The sequence below is a fragment of the Nicotiana tabacum genome, chromosome 5 (assembly GCF_000715075.1).
Source record: "Nicotiana tabacum cultivar K326 chromosome 5, ASM71507v2, whole genome shotgun sequence".
Classification (NCBI taxonomy): Eukaryota; Viridiplantae; Streptophyta; class Magnoliopsida; order Solanales; family Solanaceae; genus Nicotiana; species Nicotiana tabacum.
The window spans coordinates 45,729,427-45,743,807 of record NC_134084.1 but is presented as its reverse complement, the minus strand read 5'-3'; positions in this window follow the sequence as shown (position 1 = coordinate 45,743,807).

The window sequence follows — 14,381 nt, the reverse complement described above, 5'->3', positions numbered from 1 at the left end:
TATGCTAGCTAACTCTATGCCTCATCTATCAAGTCAATGATGTCATCACAATGATTAATCATGTCGGCGTAATCGGTAGTAAGTTTCATGTTCCTAGGGTATATAACCTCATTAAATACTCTGCTCAGCGCATTGATGGATTTTTGAATAATTCCAACCCAGTCTCGAGCCTCGTTGTTCCTTTTTATGGTAGATCTATCGAGGGTGTGGGTTCAAGCATGTCAAAAAGGAAGTGTCATTCCATGATAAATCATATTGGGTAGGAACTGAACTCTATAGTCATATTCATTCTAGCCATCATAGAATAATGGTTAAAGGTCGCCAAGGATTTAATTCGGTTGTCTGACATAGAGATTTAGAGTTAACGAAAGTGAGCAAGTTGTACTCAAGATTTTCTCCATGAAGATACTATGTGAATCATTATTAAAGGTAAAGTAGGTGTAGTGCACTTTGAAATTTGTGGAAATCTTGAAAGAAATAGGCCAAACTATGAGTATGATGTTTTCCCTATTATTGCCTCTGTGTTCCAGCGTTTCATGTGTCTAAGTCAAAGGAGGTAATTGGAAATTCTTTGTGTATCATTCCGGTGGAAATTATTGAAGGAGAAGTAAATTGATAGTTAGCTTATGAGAAGTACTTAATTGTCATCCTTGTTAGATAAGTTCGAAAGTTGGGATTGCCTCCAATAACGTGATATGACAAAATATATAAGTCGAGAAGGTCACCTTAAAGTCCAAAAGTGTTGTGGGAAGAAAATGTTTTCACTTGAATGTATAACATATGGTTGTGGATCGAAAGGTAATTTCTGTGTGCTATGATTCAAATATTTACAATTCATGCCGAGGTGTCAGTTTTGTTAATGTATTGTAGGTAATGCTGAGAATTGTATTATTGGTTTGTGGTAATGCATTATTAAGTTGTGAATGTGTTATTAGGATGGTTTTAGTGATTCTCTGATAGGTGGATAAGCCCAATAACAAAGGAAACTCTGCCGAAATTTCTGAAAAATTTGGGAATTAGTCAAAATTTGGAGATTTGAGGTATGTGAGAAAAGAAATAAGTTATGTTAAGTGTTTGGGGCAGGCTTTCTCATTCGAGGACGAATGATCCTAAGCGGGGGAGAATGTAAGGCCCCGAAAAATTTTGCTAAGTAATTTAAGATTTCGTGGTTCCAAGGTAGGCTAATTATTTTATTTTGTGTTCAAACAAGGATTATTAATATGATGGATATCAATTGAATATCATAATAAGTGTACAAGTCATATTATAAGTGATTTAGGGTCTAAGAAGAGGCCTAAATCTAAGCCAAGTTGGAAAATTACATGTTAGACTAAAATTCCAAATGAGTGCGCACAAGACTAAACTTTGGATGAGCATATATACATATATATAAAGAGTTATGTGATGCACAATCTATCAAATCAAACCCTTTGAGTCTAGTTTCCAACGCATCAAAGCATTCCGCATTGGAATATGTATACAGAAAGTTATGACCATTTTACTGGACGTGTATCATATGCGCGTCCGGTGCGCTACCGCGCATATTTGAAAGTTTTTGCCTTGTGTACGTGGCCCGAGTGCAGCCCAAGTGCGGCCGCGCACATAACAGCCCTATAAATACCTCCAAGACCGGGTATGGAGAGTCTCTAAGTCATTTTTTTGAGCTAGGGCTTGCTCCATTAAGGGGAATCTGTTCCATACTTCCGTCCCATGAACCAAGATAATGTTTTTGGAATATTTTGAGTTGATTTCTACTCCTAAACACTTATATTAACAAGGATTAAATTGAAGATCCATAGATTTCCATTCAAATCCCCAAATCGGTCAACAACACTACAAGTGAAAATTCTTAAGATTCTTACCGCAAGAGGTATGTCTACCATCTCTAACTACTTTATGGTGATTATTTATGTATAAAACATATGTTAGGACTTATGGGATGGTGATTGGAAGTCATAAGTGCCTAACCTAGGTTGTGTTGGTGTTGTAAGGATTGTGAAATGGGTTAATTAAGGAGATTGATGGTTTGGGTGTGAATTATTAGGCATGCATGTGCTAACGGAAGTTGTTAATGGTCTAGAGATGATCGTAAGGCGAATCATTGGTATGGAAGGCGATTCTTAGGTGAAGAAATTCCATTGAAGGTGGGTGTAGAAAGATATTCACATTAGATGTTTGATAAAAAGTCTAAATGACTTAAAGTATAGAAATCTTACTAATATTATTACAAGTGTGTTGCATTGTTATAGATTGAAGTTGTTTAGTGTAATAGACGTCATAGTATTATTAAGGAGAGCTCGGACAAGGTATATATAGCTAAACTCTTCTCTTAGAATTGAACCCCACAATATCCATGTAAGTCCCAAGTTGCTCATTGTGAATTGAATATTCTGAATAAGCTTGTTTCAAAAGATATCCATGTTCATTAAGTAATTTAAATGCTCTTGTGATGTTGTGCTCTTATTGGATGAATGAGCTCAAAGTATGGGTTTCATGTCCAAATGCCTTGACGTGAAGTTGTGCTTCAAATGAAAACTAACTACAATTGTGAAAGAAAAACTCAATATGCTTGAGACTCTTAATTGCTCATGTGTATCTAAAACATTGATTGAAAATGTCTTGTTATTGATTCTAGGATGTTTGAATATGAAATAAGTTAATTGGGGAAACAGAGTGTGGCTAACGAGCCAAGAACTTGAGTTATATGTGTGACTAGTGCTTCCAATGAAATGAGAAGATGTGAGACATATTATGAAATGAGCCTCGATATGACTGATCATGAATGACTCAAAAATAGAATTGCCTAAAACATTTTGTACTTAATTTATGCCCATAAGAGGCTATTTTATATAATGCCTCACTTAATAAATATATCCAGTTTGATTCGGGTCATTTTACACTCAGGTAATAAAATCGTATGTTGTCATTTCAAGGAAAGAAAATTGTAAAGATAAATGTGTATTGATTGTTTATGATCTTGATGTGTGTTTCTGTTGCTGGTTGGTATGCCCTATTCTTTGGGAAGAAGCCTTTTATGCTTAAACTTTCCATTACTAATGAATTTGAGGATTATGATTTTCGAAATATTCTATATGTTGATATTTGATAATGATCATTGAAAACAAAAGAGGTGAAAGTGTGGAACATGAAACACGGTCAACGTGCCAAGTGAAATAATATAATGGTGGTTGATGTCTCGTATGAGATGGCCTAGCCGATCGGACCGTGATCGGACGCCATGCCGTACACATGGTGGTAACTCTATTGGAAATTGGAATTGAAATTGTAACTATGGTTGATGTCTCTTATGAGATGGCCTAGCTGATCGGGTCAGATCGGATGCCATGTCGTACACATGGTGGTGACTTTATTGGAAAACTATAATTAAAATCGTTATTGTGGTTGATGTCTCAAGTGAGATGGCCTAGCCGATCGGGCCGTGATCGGATGCCATGCCAAACACATGGTGGCAATTGTGCTGGCAATGATAACCGAAATTATGGATATGGTTGATATCTCAAATGAGATGACCTAGCCGATCGGGTCGAGATCGGACTCCGTGTAAGAACATGGTGGTATTGTGGATTGTGGCATATCGGTACTAAACTTTCTTCAACCTAATAATATGGAAATTGACTTGAAAACTTACGTGACCCTTATATGATGTTTTACTATTGTTTGAAGCTCATATTGATCTGATGATAATTTCCTCCTTATATTATTGTTTATTCTATTAAGATGGTGTTTTAGCTTTACATACTAGTACTATTCGACAGTACTAATGTCCCCTTTTGCCGAGGGGCGCTACATCTTTAAATGGATGTACTAATGTTCCATAGTAGACATGGTTGATCGTAGCTAGAGGCGCATCCTCTTCCCAGCAGAATCGGTGAGCCCCATTCCATCTCGGGGTCATATCATGTACTGTATCTTTTATTCATACTTTTACCACATTTTGAAGTATAGCCGGGGCCTTGTTGCCGACATTTCCATATTGCTCTTCAGTTGTATTTAGAGGCTCCGTAGATAGGTTGTGGGTAGTGTTTGATATTAGGAATTGAACTAGAAAAGCTGGTATTTGGCAAACATGTTTTTCATTAAATCTATAAACTCGAACTATTTTAGAAATGTTGAATGATGCTATTAATGGGAATGAAATGGAAGTGGTTAATAAAATTGTGACGACACGGCCGATTGTCTTAAGACTTTACGCACCGATCCCCTATTAACTGCTTTCCCCAAGTTTATTTCTGCTATTTTGATTTGCCGAGATCTTCGGTTTTGAGTATCAGAGAGTTTTGGGACTCTTAGTCCCTAAATGAGAGCTTAAGTGTTGGAAAGTTGACTGTAGTTGGAACAGTGTAAAGACGACCTCAGAATGGAAATTTTATGGTTCCGTTAGCTCCGTTGGGTGATTTCGGGCATAAGGGCGTGTTCGGATTGTGTTTTGGAGGTCCGTAGCTAATTTAGGCTCGAAATGCCGAAAGTTAAATTTTTGAAATTTTCGATTCGATAGTGAGATTTTGATCCAAGGGTCGGAATGGAATTCTGAAAGTTGGAGTAGCTCTGTAGTGTTTAATGTGACGTGTGTGCAAAATTTCTGGTCATTCGGACGAGGTTTGATAGATTTTTTGATCGAAAGCGTATTATTAGAGTTTTGAAATTCTTAGGCTTGAATCCGATGAAATATAGGTGTTTTGATGTTGTTTTGAGCGTTCCAAAGTTTGGAACAAATTTGAATGATGTTTTAGGATTCGTTTGCAGGGTTGGTTGAGGTCCCGGGGGCCTCGAGTGTGTTTCGGATGCTCTACGGGCCATTTTTGGACTAGGAAAGATTGCAGATTTTCTGCTGTTGTGTTGCAGAGGAAACATTCATCGTGTTCGCGAGAGGTTCTCGCGTTCACGTAGAGCATATGGGTGAAGCAGCATAATCATGCTTCGCATTCGCGATGAGGTCCCATGTTCGCTAAGGTATGGACCTGTTGGTCTTCAAGTTCGCGACATGGTCCTCGCGTTCGCGTAGGGTCTGCCAGTGTGAGCTATGCGTTTGCGAGTCGACCGCGCATTCGTGATAGAGGAAGTTGTCCAGTAGATTTTTTTGTGCATCGCGTTCGCGAAGAAGAACGCGTCTAGGCAGAATATAAATTTTCAAAGTCGAGGGTTAGCCATTTCTGTGAAAACTAAAGCTTGGGAGCTCGGATTTAAGCGAGCTTTTGAGGGATTTTCAGAGATATCAATTGGGTAATGATTCTTAACTCCTTTTTGCTAACCCATTAATCCAAACATGAATTCATCATTTAATTTCGAATTGGAGATGAAAATTGGGGAAAAGTTGGAAGAAAGTTCTTAGACCTAGAATTCGACTTTTGATTGAGAATTTGACCTTAGATTTGGATAATTTTGGAATGCATGAACTCGGGAGAGTGTGAGGATTCTAAAAATATAAATTTTACGCGATTTTGAGACGTGGGCCCGAGGGGCATTTTGGTCATTTTACCTAATTTCGCGTATTAGTTTAGAATTGTTTTGCAAAATCAGTTACTTGAAGTGTTATTTACATTATGCAATTGAATTGAATAGATTTGGGTCATTTGGAGTCGAGTACTCGTGGCAAGAGCGTGGTTTCAGGTTGATTTGGAGCCGGTTCGAGGTAAGTGGCTTGTTTAACCTTGTGTGGGTGACCTTCCCCTTAGGATTCAGTATATTTGATATTTGAAATTCCTTGTACGTGAGGTGACGAGTGCGTACTTGAGCTAATTATTGAAAATTCAGTTTTTTTATGTAATTTCAAGTGTGTTCCTTTTCGTGTTTCATTTTACTTGCAATTTAAACCTGCTGTTAGCTTAAAAAAGCATGTCTAATTGACTTAACTGTTTATTTGCTTAAACTGCCTTAATTGAATTATGTGAAGCATGTTAGATTAGAATTACCTGTTTACTTGATACGAAATTGCGCTTAATTGAGCATTCTTGTGTTGCTGCTGTGTGTTTTACTTTGGGACTACGGAATGGCATCCGGGGAGATCCCATGTACGTATTTATGATTTGAACTGAGGTGCAGGATACTGAGAGAACCCCAACATGTATATTGAGGATACCAAGAGATCCTCAGGATACCAAGAGATCCCTACCACATATTGAGGATATCGAGAGATCCTCGGGATATCAAGAGATCCCTAGCATATATTGAGGATACCGAGAGAACCTCGGGATACAAAGAGATCCCTGGCATATATTGAGGGTACTAAGAGATCCTCGGGATACTGAGAGATCCCCGATTATTTCCTTGTGATTGTTTTTGCCTCTGTTTCAGTTATTGAATTCCTTGTTTTCCTATATTAAATTCTAATCGTTAGTTTTCAACTATACTGCTTATTTTATATTGTCATGTGTTATATTCTTTATTTTATCTCAGTAGGGCCCTGACCTTCCTCGTCACTACCCAACCGAGGTTAGGCTTGCTACTTACTGAGTACCGTTGTGGGGTACTTATGCCCCTTCTGCGCATGTTTTCATCTGCAGATCCAGGTACTGCGACTCAGTCCTATCACCCTTGAGGTGAGGCGACTTCTCCAACAACTTCAAGGTATATCTTCCGCGTACGCAGACCGAGGAGTCCCTTTCTATTCTAGCTTTTAAACATTTGCCCTTCTGTATTTCTTTTCCTTGTTAGATATTTTGGAGTTAGAGTACCGTGTAGTGATCCTCAGCTTGTGATTCATGGGTTTCCGGGTCTTGGAGATATGTATTGGTTTCTGAAAGTTAAATATTGTGTATGTCGAGCGACACTTTTAAACACCATTTTATCACTCTTCATTCTGTTTTAATTTGTCTTTATTCCACACTTTGGTTATCTTCCACAATTTAGGCTTACCTAGTCATAGAGGACTAGGTGCCGTCACGATGGTTCACGGAGGGCAAACCGGGGTAGTGACAAGTTGGTATCAGAGCTCTAGGTTCATAGGAGTCATAGATCACAAGCCAGTTTATCAGAGTCTCATTGATCGGTACGGAGACGTCTGTACTTATCTATGAGATGCTATGTAACTGTTAGGAAAATTCCACTTTTTTTGATTTCCTTGTCGTGCGATATTTTTGACATCACAATTCTAAACTTCTGTCTTTTATTCTCTCACAAATGGTGAGGACACATGCTACCCGAGATGATCAGGCACCCGCGCCCCCTACTGCAGCCATCAGAGGCCAGGGCCAGGGTAGAGGCCGAGGATGCACACGTGGTGAAGCCAGAGCACCTACGCGAGCTGCCACCGAGGTACCACCAGCAGTTCCAGCTGGAGTCCAGTTACCTGACACGCCTACCGCTACTAATACTCCAGCTCTTCAAGAGACTCTAGCACAGTTCATGAGCATGTATACCACTCAGGCTTAGGCAGGGTTTCTTCCCCTTGGTGCAACTACATCTCAAGCCGGGGGAGGAGCACAAACTCCTGCCACCCATACTCCTGAGCAGCGAGTGCATGTTGAGCATGTCCCTGAGATTATTCCTATACCGCCTGCAGTGCCAGTTCTGCCCGATGGCAAGGCAGCGACTTCCGAGGAGGAGCAGCTGAGGCTTGAGAGGTTTAAGAGGTACAAACCTCCTGTATTCACCGGTCTAGCATCGGAGGATGCTCTAGGATTTCTAGATGAGAGTTACCGCATTCTTTGTACCATGGGTATATCAGGATCGAGCGGGGTTTCCTTACTATCTTCCAGCTTCGAGGAGCCGCCTATGAGTGGTGGCGCACCTATGAGTTAGACAGTCCGGATGAGGCTGCTTTACTAACTTGGACTTAGTTTTTATATCTATTCCTGAGAGAGTTAGTTCATCAGAGCCTCAGGGATGCATGGCATGCAGAGTTTGAGCATTTGTGCCAGGGTGCTATGACTGTCTCACAGTATGCTGTCCGTTACACTAGTTTGGCTAGGCATGCACCGGCCTTAGTTTCTACTGTTCGCGGGAGAGTTCGCTAGTTTATTAAGGGCCTTATTCCCATCATCACGTCTAGTATGGCTTGTGAGTTGGAGATGGATATTTCTTATTAGCAGGTGGTGAGCATTGCTAGGAGGATTGAGGGTATGCATGCTAGGGAGAGAGAGGAGAGGGAGGCCAAGAGGTCTCGAGAGTCAGGCCATTTCTCTAGTGCCTGTGCCCCAGCAGCAGGTCGTCATGGTAGGGGTTATATGAGTCGCCCTGTTCATCAGCTCTTCCAGCAGCCAGTGGTATTCCAGCTCCTCCTAGGCCTCAAAAACCTTATTATGCACATCCGGTTTCTAGCGCACCGGTTTCTAGCACGCCTCCGGCGTGGGGTATTTTCAGAGGTCAGCAAACCTGGCCCTAGCCAGTCACAGCCACCACATCCTCCCTGAGTTTTGAGTGTGGTGGCACATGCCATGTGGTGAGGGATTTCCCTAGACTTGGAAAGAGTGTACCTCCATAGACTTCTCAGCCACAGCGTGCCCCGCATAGTTCTCAGGCTATGGTTACAACTCCAGTTGCTACCCCACCTGCTCAGCCAGCCAGAGGTAGAGGTCGGGGAGGTAGAGGTCACCTTAGAAGGGGAGGCCATGCCGATACTATGCCATTCCTGCCCGTACCGAGGTTGTTGCCTCCGATTCTTTCATCACAAGTATTATACTAGTTTGTCACAGAGATGCATAAGTTCTATTCGATCTAGGCTCCATTTATTCTTATGTGTCTTCTTATTTTGCTCCCCATTTGGGTGTATCTCGAGATTCTTTTAGTTCCCCTATTTATGTTTCTACTCATGTGGGAGATTATCTTATTGTGGACTGCGTTTATCGGTCGTGTTTTTTTGCTCTTAGTGGTTTTGAGACCAGAGCCAATTTATTGTTGCTCAGCATGGTAGATTTTGACATTATCTTGGGCATGGACTTGTTGGCCTATTATGATATTCTGGATTGTCATGCCAAAACCATGACGCTGGCTGTGCTAGGTATACCATATGTTGAGTGGAGGAGTACTTTAGATCACACTCCCAGTAGAGTTCTTTTCTTAAAGCTTAGTGTATGGTTGAGAAGGGGTGTGACACGTATTTAGCTTATGTGAGAGATGTCAGTATTGATACCCCTTTAGTTGATTCAGTCCCATTAGTACAAGATTTTCCCGATGTGTTTCTAGTTGATCTTCAAGGCATGCCGCCTGACAGAGATATTGATTTTGGCATTGATCTGTTGCCATGCACTCAGTCCATTTCTATTCCTCCATATCGTATGGCTCCTCCTGAGTTGAAGGATCAGTTATAGGAATTGTTTGACAAGGGTTTTATTCAGCCCAATGTAACACCTTGGAGTGCTCCTGTCTTGTTTTGAAGAAAAAGGATGGTTCTATGCGTATGTGTATTGATTATCGCTAGTTAAACAAGGTTATAGTGAAGAACCATTATCCTTTGCCTCGTATTGATGATCTGTTTGACCAGCTTCAGGGCACACATGTGTTTTCTAAGATTGATTTGCGCTCAGGTTACCATCAGTTGAAGATTCGGTAGCCAGATATCCCAAAGACTGCTTTCAGGACTCAGTATAGTCATTACGAGTTCCTTGTTATGTCATTTGGGCTGACCAATGTCCCAGCAACCTTTATTCATTTGATGCACAGTGTGTTCCAGTCGTATCTTGACTCGTTCATCATTGTCTTTATTGATGTTATTCTGGAGTATTCCCTTAGTTGGGAAGATCATGAGCAACACCTGAGGACTGTGCTTCAGACTCTGAGAGAGAAGAAGTTATATGCTAAGTTCTCAAAATGTGAGTTTTGGTTGGATTCAGTGGCATTCTTATACCACGTGGTATAGAGTGAGGGTATTCAGGTGGATCCGAAGAAGATAGAGGCCATGTAAAGTTGGCCAGACCATCCTCAGCTACCGAGATCCTTAGTTTCCTTGGCTTGGCAGGCTACTACCATCGTTTTATGGAGGGGTTTTCATCGATTGCAGCCCCTATGACCAGGTTAACCCAGAAGGGTGCTCCATTCCAGTGGACGGAGGAGTGTAAGGCGAGCTTTCATAAGCTCAAGACAGCTTTGACCACAACCCCAATTTTGATACTGCCTACAGTTTCGGGGTCTTATACGGTTTATTGTGATGCCTCAAGGATTGTCCTCAGAGCGGTGTTGATGTAGGATGGTAGGGTGATTGCCGACGCGTCCAGACAGTTGAAGGTACATGAGAAAACTATCCGGTCCACGACCTTGAGTTAGCTACAATTGTTCACACCTTGAAGATCTGGCGCCATTATTTATACGGTGTGCCTTGTGAGATTTATACTGACCATCAGAGCTTGCAACACTTGTTCAAGCAAAAGGATCTAAATTTGCGCCAGAGGAGGTGGTTAGAGTTACTGAAGGACTATGACGTCACTATTTTGTATCATGTGGGCAAGGCTAATGTGGTGGCCGATGCTTTGAGTCGTCGGGCAGAGAGTTTGGGGAGTTTGGCTTATTTACCAATATCGGAGAGGCCTATGGCGATAGATGTTCAATCCTTAGCCAGCCAGTTTGTGAGATTGGATCTTTCGGAGCCCAGTCGAGTTCTAGCTTGCATGGTTTGTCGGTCTTCCTTATTTGATCGTATCAGGGAGCGGCAGTATGATGACATTTAATTGCTTGTCCTCAAGGACAAGGTCCAGGACGGTGATGCCAGAGATGTGACTATTGGTAATGATGGGGTATTGAGGATGCAGGGTCGGGTTTGTGTACCCAATGTTGATGGGCTTCGAGAGTTGATTCTAGAGGAGGCCCATAGATCGCGGTATTCCATTCATCCGGGTGCCGCGAAGATGTATCAGGATTTGAGACAGCACTACTGGTGGAGACGAATGAAGAAAGATATAGTTGGATTTGTAGCTCGGTGCCTCAACTGTCAGCAGGTGAAGTATGAGCACCAGAGACCGGGTGGGTTACTTCAGCAGATAGAGATTCTGGAGTGGAAGCGGGATCGGATTACCATGTACTTTGTAGTTGGGCTCCTACGGACTTTAAGAAAGTTCGATGTTATTTGGGTGATTGTGGATCGGCTGACCAAGTTCGCTCACTTTATTCCTGTGTGTACTACGTATTCCTCAGAGTGGTTGGCGGAGATCTATATCTGGGAGATTGTTCATCTGCATGGTATTCCAGTTTCCATCATTTCATATAGAGATACTCTGCTCACATCACGGTTCTGGAGGGCTGTTCAGCATAAGTTGGGTACTCGGGTAGAGTTGAGTACAACATTTCACCCTCAGACGGACGGACAGTCTGAGCGCACTGTTTACATTTTATAGGATATGCTCTGTGCATGTGTGATTGAGTTTTGAGGGTCTTGGGATCAGTTCTTGCTATTAGTGGAGTTTGATTACAACAACAACTATCAGTCCAGCATTCAGATGGCACCGTATGAGGCTTTATATTGTAGGCGATGTAGATCCCCGGTGGGTTTGTTTGAGACAGGTGAGGCTAGACTATTAGGCACAGACTTGGTTCAGAATGCTTTAGAGAAGGTTAAGGTGATTCAGGATAGAATCCATACAGCCCAGTCCAGACAGAAGAGTTACGCGAACTGGAAGGTTCATGATGTTTCCTATATGGTTGGAGAGCAGGTTCTGCTTCGGGGTTTCACCTATGAAGAGTGTTATGAGATTTGGGAAGAAAGGGAAGTTGAGTCCGAGGTTTATTGGGCCTTTTGAGATATTTAGGCGTGTTGGGGAGATTTCTTATGAGCTTGCTTTACCTCCCAGCTTGGCAGGAGTTCATCTGGTATTTCATGTTTCGATGCTCCGGAGGTATCACGATAATCCGTCAAACGTGTTGGATTTCTGTTCAGTCTAGTAGTACAAGGATCTATCCTATGTTGAGGAGTCAATGGCAATATTGGACAGGCAGGTTAGAAAGCTGAGGTCAAAGAACATTGCATCCGTGAAGGTTCAGTGGCAGGGTCAGCCGGTCGATGAGGCGACCTGGGAGACTGAGCAGGATATAGGTGAGCATATGGATGAAGCAGTAGAATCATGCTTTGCGTTCGCGATGAGGTCCCGTGTTTGCTAAGGTATGGACCCGTTGGTCTTCGCGTTAGCGACATGGTCCTCGCATTCGCATAGGGTCTGCAAGTGTGAGCTACGCGTTCACGAGTGGACCTCGCGTTCGCGAAATAGGAAGTTGTCCAAAAAAAATTTTTGTGCATCGCGTTCATGATAGTAGTCTCACGTTCTCGAAGAAGAACGCGTCTGGGCAGAATATAAAATTTCAAAGTCGAGGGTTAGCCATTTTGTGAAAACTAAAGCTTGGGAGCTCGGATTTGAGCGAGGTTTTGAGGGATTTTCAGAGATATCAATTGGGTAACAATTCTTATCTCCTTTTTGCTTGTACCCCATTAATCCAAATATGAATTCATCATTTAATCTCAGATTGGAAATGAAAATTGGGGAAAAGTTAGAATAAAGTTCTTAGACCTAGAATTCGACTTTTGATTGAGAATTTGACCTTAGATTTGGATAATTTTGGTATGCATGAACTCAGGAGAGTGTGAGGATTCTAAAAATATAAATTTTATCCGATTCCGAGACGTGGGACCGAAGGGCGTTTTGGTCATTTTACCTAATTTCGCAGATTAGCTTAGAATTTCTTTGCAGAATCAGTTACCTAAAGTGTTATTTATATTATGCAATTAACTTGAATAGATTTGGGACATTTGGAGTCGAGTACTCGTGGCAAGAGCGTGGTTTCGGGTTGATTTTGAGCCTGTTCGAGGTAAGTGGCATGTCTAACCTTGTGTGGGAGACCTTCCCCTTAGGATTCGGTATATTTGATATTTGAAATGCCTTGTATGTGAGGTGACGAGTGCGTACTTGAGCTAATTGTTGAAAATCCGATTTTCTATAAGTAATTTCAATTGTGTTCCTTTTCCTGTTTCATTTTTCTTGCAATTTAAAATTGTTGTTAGCTTAGAAAAAGCATGTCTAATTGACTTAACTGTTTATTTGCTTAAACTGCCTTAATTGAATTATGTGAAGCATGTTAGATTAGAATTACCTGTTTACTTGATACGAAATTGAGCTTAATTGAGCATTCTTGTGTTGTTGCTGTGTATTTTACTTTGGGACTACAGAATGGCATCCCGGGAGATTCTCTGTACGTACTTATGATTTGACCTGAGGTGCGGGATACCAAGAGATCCCTGACACATATATTGAGGATACCAAGAGATCCCTAGGACATATTGAAGATACCGAGAGATCATCGGGATACCAAGAGATCCCTGACATATTTTGAGGGTACTAAGAGATCCTCGGGATACTAAGAGATCCCCGGTTATTTCCTTGTGATTGTTTTTGCCTCTATTTCAGTTATTGAATTCCTTGTTTTCCTGTATTAAATTCTTATCGTTAGTTTTCAACTGTACTGCTAATTTTATACTGTCATGTCTTATATTCATTATTTTATCTCAGTAGGGCCCTGACCTTTCTCTTCACTATCCGACCGAGGTTAGGCTTGGCACTTACTGAGTACCACTGTGGTGTACTCATGCCCCGTCTGCGCATGTTTTTCATGTGCAGATCCAGGTGCTGCGACTCAGTCCTATCACCCTTGAGGCGAGGCGACTGCTCCAGCGACTTCAAGGTATATCTTCCGCGCCCGCAGACCGAGGAGTCTCTTTCTATTCTAGCTTTTAAACATTTGCCCTTTTGTATTTGTTTTCCTTATTATATATTCTGGAGTTAGAGTATTGTGTGGTGATCCTTAGCTTGTTATTCATGGGTTTTCGGGTCTTGAAGATATGTACTGGTTTCTGAGAGTTAAATATTGTGTATGACGAGCGGCACTTTTAAACACTGTTTTATCACTCTTCATTCTATTTTAATTTGTCTTTATTCCGCACTTTGGTTATCTTCCGCAATTTGGGCTTACCTAGTCGTAGAGGACTAGGTGCCATTATGATGGTTCACGGAGGGCGAACCGGGGTCCTGACAAAAATATTTTCAGTGTTTGATTAATGGAGTACATCTCCTCTTTATTTGGGGATGAATTTGGGTAGAATAAAATCTAATATGCTTGCTCGGTCTAGTTTACTCGGTTGAGCGCCGGTCGCGCTCCTCGATTTTGGGGCATGACAAGTAAGTACAAGGTCATTCATATATAATAATAAAAAAAATATTGACCACCAGATGAATAGATAAACATCGATGAATCTGCACGACTATTCTGAAACCCATGTGATAGTAGAAAAGAATCAAACCGAATAAACCATGCACAAGGTGTCTGCTTGACACCATATAATGCCTTATGTAGTTTGCAAACATAGTTTGGTCAGAGAGAATCAATGAACCCCTGTGTTTGCTCCATGTACACAGACTCATGCAAATAACTATTGAGAAATACATTTTTTA